The sequence below is a fragment of the Limulus polyphemus genome, unplaced genomic scaffold (assembly GCF_000517525.1).
Source record: "Limulus polyphemus unplaced genomic scaffold, Limulus_polyphemus-2.1.2 Scaffold1471, whole genome shotgun sequence".
NCBI lineage: Eukaryota > Metazoa > Arthropoda > Merostomata > Xiphosura > Limulidae > Limulus > Limulus polyphemus.
The window spans coordinates 105,166-118,384 of NW_013667081.1; the positions used below are offsets into that span (position 1 = coordinate 105,166).

The 13,219-nt window shown below is 34.1% G+C and overlaps 1 protein-coding gene and 1 pseudogene across 2 annotated transcripts in view; one reads left to right on the top strand and one right to left on the bottom strand.

The window, feature by feature from the left end:
• The window catches only part of LOC106463725 (dual specificity testis-specific protein kinase 2-like), an 85,516-nt gene extending 74,637 nt beyond the window's left edge, over nucleotides 1-10,879 (bottom strand). The window contains exons 1-2 of one of the 2 annotated variants that reach the window (XM_013923789.2): nucleotides 10,772-10,837; nucleotides 3,032-3,099 (exon numbers count right to left, since the gene is read on the bottom strand). The gene's annotated coding sequence lies outside the window, so the exon portion shown is untranslated. Of the gene's footprint in view, nucleotides 1-3,031; nucleotides 3,100-10,771 lie in introns of both variants that reach the window. The other variant, XM_013923788.2, reaches the window with a different exon arrangement.
• Nucleotides 5,598-13,219, top strand: part of LOC106463727 — a 12,372-nt pseudogene continuing 4,750 nt past the window's right edge.

The following is a 13,219-nucleotide window of genomic DNA, read 5'->3' on the forward strand; positions in this document are numbered from 1 at the left end:
ACAACAAATAACACTGAAAAGAAAAAAATCATTTTCCTTAATAAGATTCCATTGAGCGTGCAGTACCCACAGATGAGTGGTGACTCCAAAGGATGATGGATTTCATGGAACCCAAGGTCCCTAAAATAGAGAGAACTTCACACACAAAAAGAGAAGTCTTGGCTTTGAACACCAAGAGCTCCATATCCCTCATATGTGGAGAAGAAGGCTGGGTCCTGTAGATATAAGTGTTGAAAAACACCCCCAGATTAATAACATATCAGGTGGGGAGTGAGATGGGACTTCTCCAGTTTGACAAGCCATCCCAAACAAGCTGCCTCCTGTAGGAGGAAATGGGTATGATTGTGAGAGGCTTATTGGGGAGGTGTGAAAAAAAGCCAGTCATCCATATAGCGGTGAAACTGCAGACCCTGGTCATGAACATGGTGGGCAAAGTCTCTGACTCAAAAATAGAAAAATTAAGGAGCTAACACCAGAACAAATGATAGAGTGCAGAGTAAAACACCCGATTCTCATGAACAAACTGAAGGTAACATCTGGATGCAAGAGAGATACGGATATGAAGGTAAGCATCAGAGATGTTGACTTTGGTCATACAAAGACCTGAGGGCAAGGAAAGACTCCATGGTGACCCAAGGGATGTCAAAGAAACAGCTGAGGTTTGAGAGATCTATTTACAGGATGCCAATTCCTGGTCTTCTTTGGCACAATGAACACATGGGGAAAAAAAATCCAGAGAAGTGTGAAATACCTGTTCTATAGTGTTCTTCCTCAAGAAATCCTGACTCTGGCAAAAATGTGAATCCCGAGGAGGGGAGAAAGAAATGGGAAGTGGAGATAAAGGAGGAAGCATGAAAAAACAAATAAGTAGTCCTTCTGTTAGAACCTGAAGAACCCAGAATCTGTGACAAAATGGCGTCACAGATGAGCAAACCTAGCCAGCCATGCTCCCACTGCACCAGAACCCAAGGGATAGTCACCAACAATCTGGTAAATCTGGTGATTTGCAGACAAACCATGGGAAGGTGGTACTGATAGAAGGGAACAGGAGTAGGAGATGATTGGGAAAGATGAAAAACAAGAAAGGAAAGAGAGGAATGTTGACACACAGCCTCAACCCAAGACTCTAAAGTATCAGGGATATCTCCAAAAAACACACTGGTGCAAGGAACTAGTCAAAGATCTCACAGATAGGAAGCAGACAGATGAACATGTGATAAAAGGATGTCCCTGCTAAGGAGATCCCAACAACAAAGGATCCACATATGGAGGGTCAAATCCAAGGAAGATATACATGCCAAAGAAAGGAGGTGAATGAATGATAGTAGTGAGTGTAAGACAAAGATGAGAAAACTGTGCCAGGGAAAAACATAAGGTAATAACAAGGTCAGAGCCCCATACCTGAATTGGTAATTCCAAGGACTAAGAATCCAGAAACAGAAAATCTGACCTATGATATGACAAAGCATGTTAGTCAACCAAACACAGGGGTCAAGGCATGCTGGCATACAAATGTAGTTAGGTGAGAAACTGTTCAGAATGGACCCAAATATCAAGAAAAGGGTGAAAACCAAAAATTGGACTTTGAGCCAGAATGAAGAAGAGAGGGGGAGGAATCATATGAAACAGGATAAAGAGACAAAAGGTTACAAACATGAGAGGTCATGTCCAGAAAGACAGTAGAAGAATGAGGGAGATCCAGAGGGGTAGACCAGAAAGGAACAGCAAAAGCTGGAAGTGGAAAACGTTGTCCAAGTCTACATCTTCTGGAACAGATTTCTCAGGAAATGGAAGATCTGACTGAGGCTCAGTAGATATTGTAGGCTGCAAAGAAGACTAACTTGTTACACACCCAGGCCAAGACCTCCTCTGTTAAAGTGTGGAGCCTAAAGCCATGGTAGTATTGAGTCTGAGTATGGCCAGATCTGTATCACAAGCCATTGTATTAGCATTAAATTGAAAATTCATCATGTGGAAAAGAAAGGAAAACCTTTCCAAAAAAACAAATGCTGTTACAATAAAAAATGTATGACAACAAATGAAAGTTGTCAATACATAACAGGAAGCTGGGTAAAACTTTTACCACGACTGTACACTTGAATGCCAAATTGAGAAATGATGATTGTTTTCTATAGTACAGATGGAGTCAGGTGGGCTAGGATGGTGTGTTGTGCTCCTATTGGTGAAGGGTTGTCACATGCTCATTTGCAAGCTACAATGCAGTTATACCACTTGTAATCACATGGGTAGGTGGGAGCATAAAGACTAGTGGCAAGAGAAAATTGAACATATAGAGGGCAACAAGTTAAGAAAAGCTATTATGTACGATGATGTAAAGTATTGTATTGGAAGAAGCTCATAAGCCACAATTATGAAACAAATACATAAAGAATGAAACAATTTGTTAAAAACTTGTATTTAAACAAGGGTTATCATGTCTAATATACCAACTCTGAAAGAAAGCCCAATGAAACTGATAACGCCAAAGAGCATTTGCAAGAATAAGTTAGCATTCAAACTTCTCAGAAAAAGAATCTAACAACTCAAACAAAGAACAGCCAGCAACTAAGCCATAGGCAAAGACCATTGTGAAAAACTGACATTCAGGTTGTTTTAGAAGATCATTCCACAGTGGTAATGGGATTCGTTTCTCATAACAGAGGCATAGCAAGAGTAACAAAAATGTAGGTCACCACTAGTTTTTACTTCCAAAAGCATTTGTGACAAGTATGTTAGTGAGGAAGAAATGATTTTAGTATATAGTTAGATTATAATTTTGCTTTGTATACAATTTACTTTTTTTTTCAATTAAGCTCACAGTAATACTGCTTTAGATATTTATTTAGCAACTAACAGTTGTCTAGTTTGTTTAATTTAGTTTTGATTAAAAGAAAATTTAAGTAATTTATTTCATATAAGGGTTGTTAAATGAATTATTCTGTAATATTCACTTTATAATACTAATTACCAAAATGTTGAATATAAAATGCAAATGTCTAAGAATTTCAAACAGCAAAATTTTATTACTTACACAAAAATATTGCTTTATTTCATTTTGAGTACACGACGAATAACCATCCATGCTTACGTCACAAATATCTGTTAAAAGACAAAATCTCTACAAACTGAAGTGTGCAGATATCATTCAAAAATGGCACTGCAATAGTAAAATGCATGATTAAATTTTAAGGCACTGGGCATCTCAAACACAATTAGAGACACCATTTTCAATTATATTTAAAAAGCCTTCAGTAAAAACCATTAATATACGCATAACAGGCAACAACCCTCAATTTGTCTGCAATGTATTTACTCAAACTCCAAGGTGAAAAAATGACAGCATAAATCTATTATAGTTCATAAGACTTATGTAGAATCCATTAAAATATGCATAATAGGCAACAAAATTCACTTCATCTGCAGTGTATTAATTCCAACTCCAAGGCTAAAAAAAATGACAGCATAAATTTACTACAAAACATACTTTTTAGCTTGTACCTAGGCAAGGCTAAGATACAGAATGTTTCAGTGCATGCTTGCTACAAGCATATGTACATTATTATCTTTTCAACAGAAAAAGACAAAAATGAGTCATCCATAGAGCATAATTTTAAATAATGCATAAATGAATGCTTTTCTTTAACAGCAACATGGTAGCCATCTACCAACATATGCATGATTTGTTTTGCTGTACTGTACTTTGCCAAATATGTCAAATTATAGCTAGTAAATGTTTTTTTCTCTCTACAAAATTTGGGTGCCCAGACACCAAGAACCCAGCCTGTATATATTCGTGGCTCATGAAAAAGTAGACATAATAGGGTAAACCAAGGCTTGGCAGGCCAAAGTGGATCAAAAAGGAGAACCTGGTACTTTGAGTAACTGATCTTAGACAGGACTTGAGGGAGAAGGTGAACTAGAGAGTAAGCATAAAGAAAAAGATTCTCTTAATATTGACTCTGAGCATCTACTGCCAGAGAATGTGGATCTAGGAACTGGAGACCAGTGGAATGGAAGAAGATGGATGTTCGATGTACCAAAGGCATAGACCATCAGACAACCCACACAGTAGCAATTTCACTGAAAAACTAAAAAAGGTGAAAGGTCCACTCCACTCTGTGGAAAGAAAATGATTACTTCAAGAAAGAACATCAGACAAACTGTTCATCACATCAGGAATATGACAGGTTCACAAGAAAACACGTTGAAAATGAAGCCAAAGATGGAGTGAAACCATACCAAAACAAAGGCTGTGAGAATAAGTACCTCCTTGATTATTAATGTAAGCTACTAAAGTAGAATTGTTCAAGTAAACTAACACAGAACGATAGTGAATAAGTGGCAAAACCTTGAGATACACATGTTGAACAGCCCAAAGTTCTAACATATTGATGTGAGTTGTTGCTTCTTGAGGAGTCCAAGAACCAGAATGATATTTATTCCCCAACACACCACCCCAATCTTTGAGAGAGGCATTTGTGAAAAGTTGAAGGTTAAAACAATGATGTCCTAAAGTGTTGATTCAATGAAAACCAGAGAAACATGAGTGATAGAGAAAGGGTGATGTTGTGTGATAACGAATATTAAGTCACGAGCTGCTAAGAAGCTAGATCTCATTGCACTTGGCTGGTGTGATTGTGCCAAAATGGAATGACTTCATGAAGTAAGCCATTGTTCCTAAAGCTGAAAGTATATCTTTGGCCAGGCCTTGACAAATCCCAAGTGCCAGGTTGCAACAGTGACTAAAAATTTCATCATGGTACCTTGTATTTTCTCCCATTTTACTCATGCACAGGGAAGTGCTAAATAAAACTCAAATCTAGAACAGTCCAGGGCTCTTGGAAGTCTGGAACTATTTTCACGTTCTTTTAATCTGAAATTGAACTTTGTTTCTAGGATTTTAATGGCAGATTCAGCAATTTATGTTTGTTTTTTTTCAGAAATGAAGTGCTGCAGTTGCACAAGATGTTATTAATTTTGTGCCATTTTGTTTTTCTTCTTTCTCTCAATTCAACAAATCTGTGCATGTGTTTAAACACAGATGGGACCAAAGGCAGTTAATTCAGGCAATACTATTAAGAGGTTGTTGATATCACGTGATCATTAGCATGTACTCGTTGGTGTGAAAGTAAACAAATATAGTCCCCATTTCCAGGTACAAACAGTAGTGAAGTTACGTTAGGCACACCAGAAGGCCTTTGATTATCGTTGCACTGTGTTGTAGTGATGAGTAGATTAGACCTATTCTGAAACAACCATAGCCAAGTATGGACTATCGATATCACAGTGATTATTTTATTTTCATTCATTGCAAGAATCCACTTAAGTTATAGTTATTTAGTCTACTATTTTAAGAACTACCTTTTTAAATCTACCTCCCACAGCCAGTGGCCAACTTATATAGCCCTGCTTAGTATATTTTGTTGTCAGTTAATATCCATTGTTATTAATGTAGCCCTTGATCATGAAACATTCAGTAACATCTGGAAAGTTAGAAGCAATGCAGTCTCGACTAGAGAATTTCTTTGTCATTCCATTAGAAAAGAAAGATACATGGCCTTCTACTTCATCTGAGAAAAAAATATGATTAAGAAGAAATGATAGGAGTAGCTGAAGAAGTAGACTTAAATTCTAGTAATCCATCCATTAGTGAAATTCATAATGCGAAGAGATGGAAGTTTCAACAAAAGTATTTCAATGAACTGAAGTGGCTTAACTTTAATCACAACACAGGTGCTGCTCACTGTGAGAAATGTGAATCTTTCCCTACTGTATCAGACTTCAGTTCAAAAGTCGTAAATGGCACTTTGAGCTGGAAACTTTCAAAAAACATTTCAGCATCATATAATGCATTAACATCTCCAGAATCTACCTCTTTAGCAGTATTTGTGAAGGAAATTTAAAAAGAATATATTTTATCATATGAAGACTGTTTTTAATATAGCCTACTACATCACTAAAAATAACAAGCCATTTTCTGATATTGGTAGATAAATTGAAGGCTGAAATAAGAAAGTTATCATTTTCCTAAACTGAAAATGTATTTCCAAACATACTTACCTCCACTGACCCTAACAGCTATTTCTCGATTTTCCTCTTTGTCATCTAAAGCTGTGTTCACTTGCTCCAGTTTTTATATACCCCACTCAACTGCCCTCAGCAATATCTAATTTGCAAAACTTTATGCCAGCCCACACATGCCCTCTATGCAGGTACTGTATTTAAGCAGTATATGCATACAATAAAATCACTAACACCAGCTCTTTGTGGGGAGTTAGGGAGGGAGAGTATCAGCATTTGTTTGGAAATACATTTTCAGTTTAGGAAAATGATAACTTTCTTATTTCAGCTTTCAATTTATCTACCAACATTAACAAACCATCAATATCAGAAAATGGCTTGTTATTTTTAGTGATGTAGTAGGCTATATTAAAAACAGCCCTCACACGATAAAACATATATTTTGTTTTAATTTCCTTCACACATACTGCTGAAGATGTAGATTCTGGAGATGTTAATGTATTATTTGATGCTGGAATGATTTTTTATGTTTTTTGAAATTTTTTAGGTTGAAAGTTGTCAATATCTTAACATTCTATTGTATATATTATGAAAAAAATTTTATTTTACTTTCTTATTTAAAAATGTTTATATTTCACACAAAATGCTTTTGTAAAATATATTTTGGTAAGTTGTAAATGGGTACATCACCTAGAAGTAACAATGTTCAATTGAAGAACCAACAGAAGTAATTCATGATTTATTTACACTGTTACCTGTAAGTAAGAACCATGAACTACAGAACTGAGACATCTGAATGTGTATTAAGCAACAAAGACATTTATTAGCTGTATGTTAAAAGTTCATGAGAGGGTTAAACATACAAAAATACTTATAATTAAGATTATGACAGAGAGCTTGTTTTTAATTTTAAATATTGGGGATATAACATAAAATAACTTAATTCTGAAATGATTTCAGTTTAAAACTGAATCAATATTTTTATTTTCATGATAAATTTTATGCACTTGGCTCTAGGATATGTGATCCCATACTAAGTCTTTACTTTAGGCTTATTATACCAACATTCACTACACTTAAGGTTTCACAGCACTACCACCCCCACCCCCTGTCACTAAAATAATAATGAGCAGACAGTAATCAAACTATTCTATCTGGATAAATGCATTTTCACTTTTATGACTTCTTATTTCAAGAAATCAAGATAAATCAAGAATGACATGACACACACTGGCTTTTATATAGATTTTCTTTGAATTTCTCACTTAAATAGGTTTATATTTAAAAAACAATGAAAGGTGTTCAGCTTTTTCTATTTGTTACATATTGTATAGTTGAATAAGGGTACTACTGCTCATCACAAATCTCAATGATATTCACTGTTACTAATCTTATTCCTATGCAACTGTGAGTTACTGACCTAGTTTATACAGTTTCAGGTACATGTACTTTGACTGTCAAAATTTTCTTCCCACATTGTTTACTACAAGAATTTCAGACACCTGTTTGTTATTCAACAGGTAGCTTATCTCGACTAGATGAAAATCTTATGTACTTCACTTTATGTTTATGTTGTGAAATAAAATGTCCAGTAAATGTTTTTTGAAGTGGAAATTATTCTTCATTCTTTTGTTTGTGTGTGTTTCAAACTTTTAAGTCATTAGTTAAATACATGCAAGTTAAACAAGTAAATAAGATTGATCTTCATGTTCCAAAGCCAAACAGAAGAACGATTAATTTTGTCAGTTGTATTATATCAATTCAACTATTTCATCATGCTTTAAATAATTTTATATAATTTTTTTTCCTAGTGTTATTTTTTTGTCTTCTCAAAAATCATAAAAGCTCTATTTCTGTTCTCAAAGACTAAAGGTTATACACAGTTAATCTTCAGAAATTTACATCAATCATTGAATAATAAAAAATAGAAATACATATGTATGAGTTCATGAGATTGGTCTACTGTACAGCAAACTCTTACCTATAGGTAACATTATTACATGAATATTGTCTGTTCATTTGTAATAAAGAGAAAGCCAGTGTTTATCATGTGTACATAAAGTTTCTGAACTTGTACTCACATACTGGAATTAACATCTTTTCAAACTAAGCATGAGTCATTAAATCTTATCTCCGTTGACATATATCATACGAAAGCAATCTCTGTTTAATCAGAATGAAGAAACATAATAATACTCAGTTACACTATAAAAGGTTTTTATAAAAATCCCTCTAAAGTGATATGCTCAATAAAGTTAAAAAAGGCAAAATAATTTGCTAATATAAATTTTCATCAGATAGCTAGATGCAAAATTCTTAACCAACCTCAATAACATACCGAAAAACTAAGTTGAAGAAAAAAAGTCTAAATATGATTATGTTGGTTTAAGTTTTCAGTCTGACAACAGGTGATTCTCAATAGTAACAAATAACAAAAGCAAAAAATTAAACTATGGGACAGTATAAATACAAGATATCAAATGGTGACTATAAACATGTCTTTCTAACAATATAATTTACCTAACTACATGTAATCGTTTTCCTAAAGCCATCTGTTTAAGAAATAATAACAGAAATGAAAAAAAATTACATTAATAAAACCTGTTACTGTTATCAGTGTATATAATCTTGCTCATGTTTCGAAAACAAATTTGTTCCAGGAACTCAGATATATAGATCAAAACACGTTATCAGTTACAGTTTTAGTAAATGTACTGAATAGTTGACATGTAGTTCATTACAACTAAACTGAGCAATATTTATGTATACATGAGCACTAGCTTGTAACAAATACATTACCAGATATATGTTGTTTGTGAATATGTTCTGTTTTCACTATCATAAAGTCTACAATTAAGATCAGAATGCCAGAAGGTCATTGTGCCCAAAAGAATTAATTAACCCAACTTCCACTTCCAAGCCAACCAACCAACCATCCAAAGCAAAAAAACCAAACTTGATGTAGCTTTTCACAAAGACATATCTAACCAAACATTTAAACTTACAGCACATACCACATTATTAAGCAAACCACTAAAAGATGTTGAATTTTAAGTTTGCATCTACGTATTAATTAGTTGTAAGAGCCTAAATTTACATGTATTATTCCATTTTTCAGGTCTACATTTCTAGCCTTCTCATTCCATCAACCAAATATAGAGATTCAGTGCATTATATTATAGTGATATTAGTCTCACTGCTATCTATGTTGCCAAGTCAGATCATATTCTATCTGATGAACATGCATTTTGACTATAGTCCTGCAGCAAGGTTTCCACTGCAAAGGGCTCTGTCATACAACTCTCATGTTCAAAGAACACCCCTTCTCCCTGTTTGCTTTTCATAAGCTATCTAGTGTACCAGGACAATGGTTTCATAAGAGCCTGTTTCAACAGTCCAACTGCAAAGAAATGCACAACCAGCAAATTGACCAGAAATAGCAGTATGCTTTCCCTACAGAATAGCATGAATACCCATTTCATTCTCCAGCTGCTTGAAATATGCAACGGTTGAACAAATATGTTGTGAAAGCAGCTTGTGTAAATGTGACTTGTATCACTTTTCCAAACAGAGATCCTTCATGATTATGTTGCATACTGTTGTAATAATGTGGTAATATCTGAGATGATTGAGCCCCCCTTAATACCCCATCTGGGGAATTTTGCCTTGGTATGGTAACATATTTAGTTATTAACAAACATGCCCATATGTATTAAAATAATTCCTGTTTATATGGAAGCAGTGGGAAGGGATAATAATGCAGTGTAAGATTTGAGATGATCGGGTCCCTTTCAATTCCCTGAACGGAAACTTTTGCCTTCATTTAATTATTAGTAAAACAAGTAAAGTCCTATAATGACAGTTCTTACTGTTATATAAGCAATGAAAAAGGAATAACCTTTGATATAATTTTAAAGCTGATTGGAGCTATTTTTGTATCCCATCAACATGTTGTGTCTTGGTATGGCTTTCACCCATACCCTCCAAGTCTAAGCTGAAGATCACTTCTGCCCTACCCAAATTTATATTTATGCCCCCTTGTCCTATCAATTTCACCATAAAATACAAAATAAATGATATATCAATATTATCAATTCCCTTAATAATCTTTAAGTTTAATGCCTCAATCAGATCCCACCTAACTTCTAAGTTATTAGATTATACTTATAGGATATATGGTCATTTCTGAAACACAATCAAAACTTTTTCCCTCTAATCATCTGAGCTTGGCATAATAAATTAGTATATGCTTAAATCAAATTTTTATTAAACTTAAAATTCAGAGTTAATAATTAATACTGGGTTAGACAACATAAACTGGTCCAAAGCTATTTTATATTACTATTATACTGATACTATTCTTAATTCAACTGAAAATGAAGTTGTAAGGTAAAGCATATGCAATCTTTTAATTATATTTATAACTTATAGTTCATTAGTTGAGTAACGTTGTTTATAAGTAAAAACACTGAAATCTTACTAATATAATATTCGTAACAACAGTATCATTAATTATTAGTAATAACAATACATTTTACACAAAATGACAAATTACAAAATTTTGATAATTCATCAAAAATATTTGCAAAAAAATCCATAACTTAAGCTAAGTTCCAAATGGCCAATTTTTTATTATATACGATTTCTTCAAATTAAACATTTAAAGATAACTCACAAAAAGTGAAAAACAGCATATCTTAAAGTTGTTATTATTATTATTAGCAACTAGTTTAAGTTACAACAACCTTACCTTTCCTCAGATGAAAAATAATCAAATCCCTCGATAAGCTGGCCTAGCATTAGGCTCACTACCGGACAAGATGAAGAAACCAGATTAGCGAAAGCAGAATACCTACATATAGTTAAATATGCCAGTCAATCTTGTATATTATTATTTATCTACTAGATGACGCTAGCATCAATAAGATAAAAAAAAAAAAACAGTCCAATATTTCTCGTCATATCAGTTCTGCAGGTCTATTATTAGTTTGTTCATATGTACGTCTTTTTATTTTTAATCAATACTATAAAGAAAATTGAACTTTATTATATTTTACAACAAAACCTTAAATGATTTGCATAAATATAAAATATCGTTTTTAGCCATATATATATATTTTTTTTCATGCTATGTATATTTCGTTTCTTTGTGGTTAAACTCAAAGCTACGAAATGGGTTCTTTGTGATCTGCCCACTGTGGATATCGAAACCCGATTTTTATCGTTACAAGCCCTCAGACTTACCTTTAAGCCACCAGGTGTCTATGATGTTCGGAGATACAATTCACTAACTTATGAAAACAAAACAAAAAACTTTGGATTAATATTACATTAATCTCTAACTGTGCAGCTGACTATTGTCAGTACTTTACTTCAAAGCACACAACATTATTATTAATGGCTGGAGACGGCTTGAATGGGTAATGAAGAAAAACTTTAATATAAGTTTAACATAACAGCAAATGTACAACGTTTCGACAAGGTTTTGTCATCATCATCATACATTGATGACAAAACCTCGTCGAAACGTTGTACATTTGCTGTTATGTTAAACTTATATTAAAGTTTTTCTTCATTACCCATTCAAGCCGTCTCCAGCCATTATTAGTCTTAAAGTGGGTTCCTCGTCATCGAATTTGAACACAACATTATTATGTTCTCTTCAGTAAGAAGCTCTGCTTATTGTTATTTACGAGAATAATAAACTATTCGGAGATACCCCTAGGGTTCAGGTTATTAACTTCCCTAATGTTGACCTAGGGACCAGAGGAAAAGATGACAATCAGCGGCAACTACCGCCACATCGTTTTTTGGTGGTTTTTTTCCAGACTATGAACAAAATAAATGTATAGTCTTTCACTTTGATAACCACCCACCGTGGTACTTGAAAGTACCAATATTTTCCCCTCTCACTTAACTTAGAAAGCAAATTATTTAGTTTAATCATATTTTCAAATTTTCTTTCATATATATGCGCTTTTAGAGTACCTTTTGCAGTACTGTCTTCACTAGGTGGAGATTTATTTTTGGTTTTTTGTATATGCGTCCCATAGTAACACCATTGTGTTTAAGTTTAGAAATGGCTGGAAGTTAAACTATTGTTACGTCTCCGTTTGTTAATTTACTTCCCGTAACTTCGTTCCGACGAAACTTTAGCGACACAAGTATTTACTTAATAAAACTGGTTTATTCTTTCCGAATATAACTCTGCGATACACTTAATCTCAATATTCGCATTAAAACAAACAGTATCACGAACGAACGTTAACTTCAACAATACCCTGTCACTGCAGTTCAATTACTCACTGTCTACACACACATTACATTACCGCGTCACGTTGTCCCCCTCTTATATATACCAGACTACCCTATCTAGTAAATACTAGAGCATTCATGAAGGAACAAGATAGTTCTAGAAACTAGAGGGCGCCACACCAGTCACGTGACCTCGATGACGCAACACTATCCTTACTTTCATTTGGAACAACCAATAAAATAGGTTGTGTCTGCACTCTAACAGAGGTGACGTTATTGTTCCTGTATATATAATGTCATACTCTCTTAATCTAAAACAGAATTTCTACAGACTAATTTATATAATTCAAGTTTTTCTGTAATCTAACGGCATCGTCTATTTTGACTTACTGTTGTAAATAAAGATTGAATTTACTTAGTTTAACATTGTTTTCAGTTTCTTTCCTTCAGTTTAGCCAAATGAAGTATTAGTTTTCAACTCCATAATACTGTTGCGTCAGCGAAGTCACGTGACTAGTGTCACGCCACGTTTCTAGAACTATCCTGTTCCTTCGGGAGTGCTCTAGCATTTGCTAGCTTGGGGGTGGTCTGGTATATATATAAGATGGTCACGGCGTGACGTGAGAATATGTGTAGGTAGTGAGTAATTGAACTGCAGTCAGAGAGTACTGTTGAAGTTAACGTTCCTTGTTTTAGCGTTTGTTATAGAGCGACTGTTGAAAATAAGTGTATCGGTAAAGTTATATTCAGAAAGAATAAACCAGTTTTATTAAGAAAGGATTTGTGTTGCTAACGTTTCGTGGGAACGAAGTTACGGAAAAGCAACTAACGAACGGAGACGTAACAAATTGGTGTCAGAGAGTGGGACAGAAAAAAATGAAAACGAGAAGCGGCAAATTAAACCACAGCATAGCAGACTTAATGGCAGCAATACAAGAAGAGC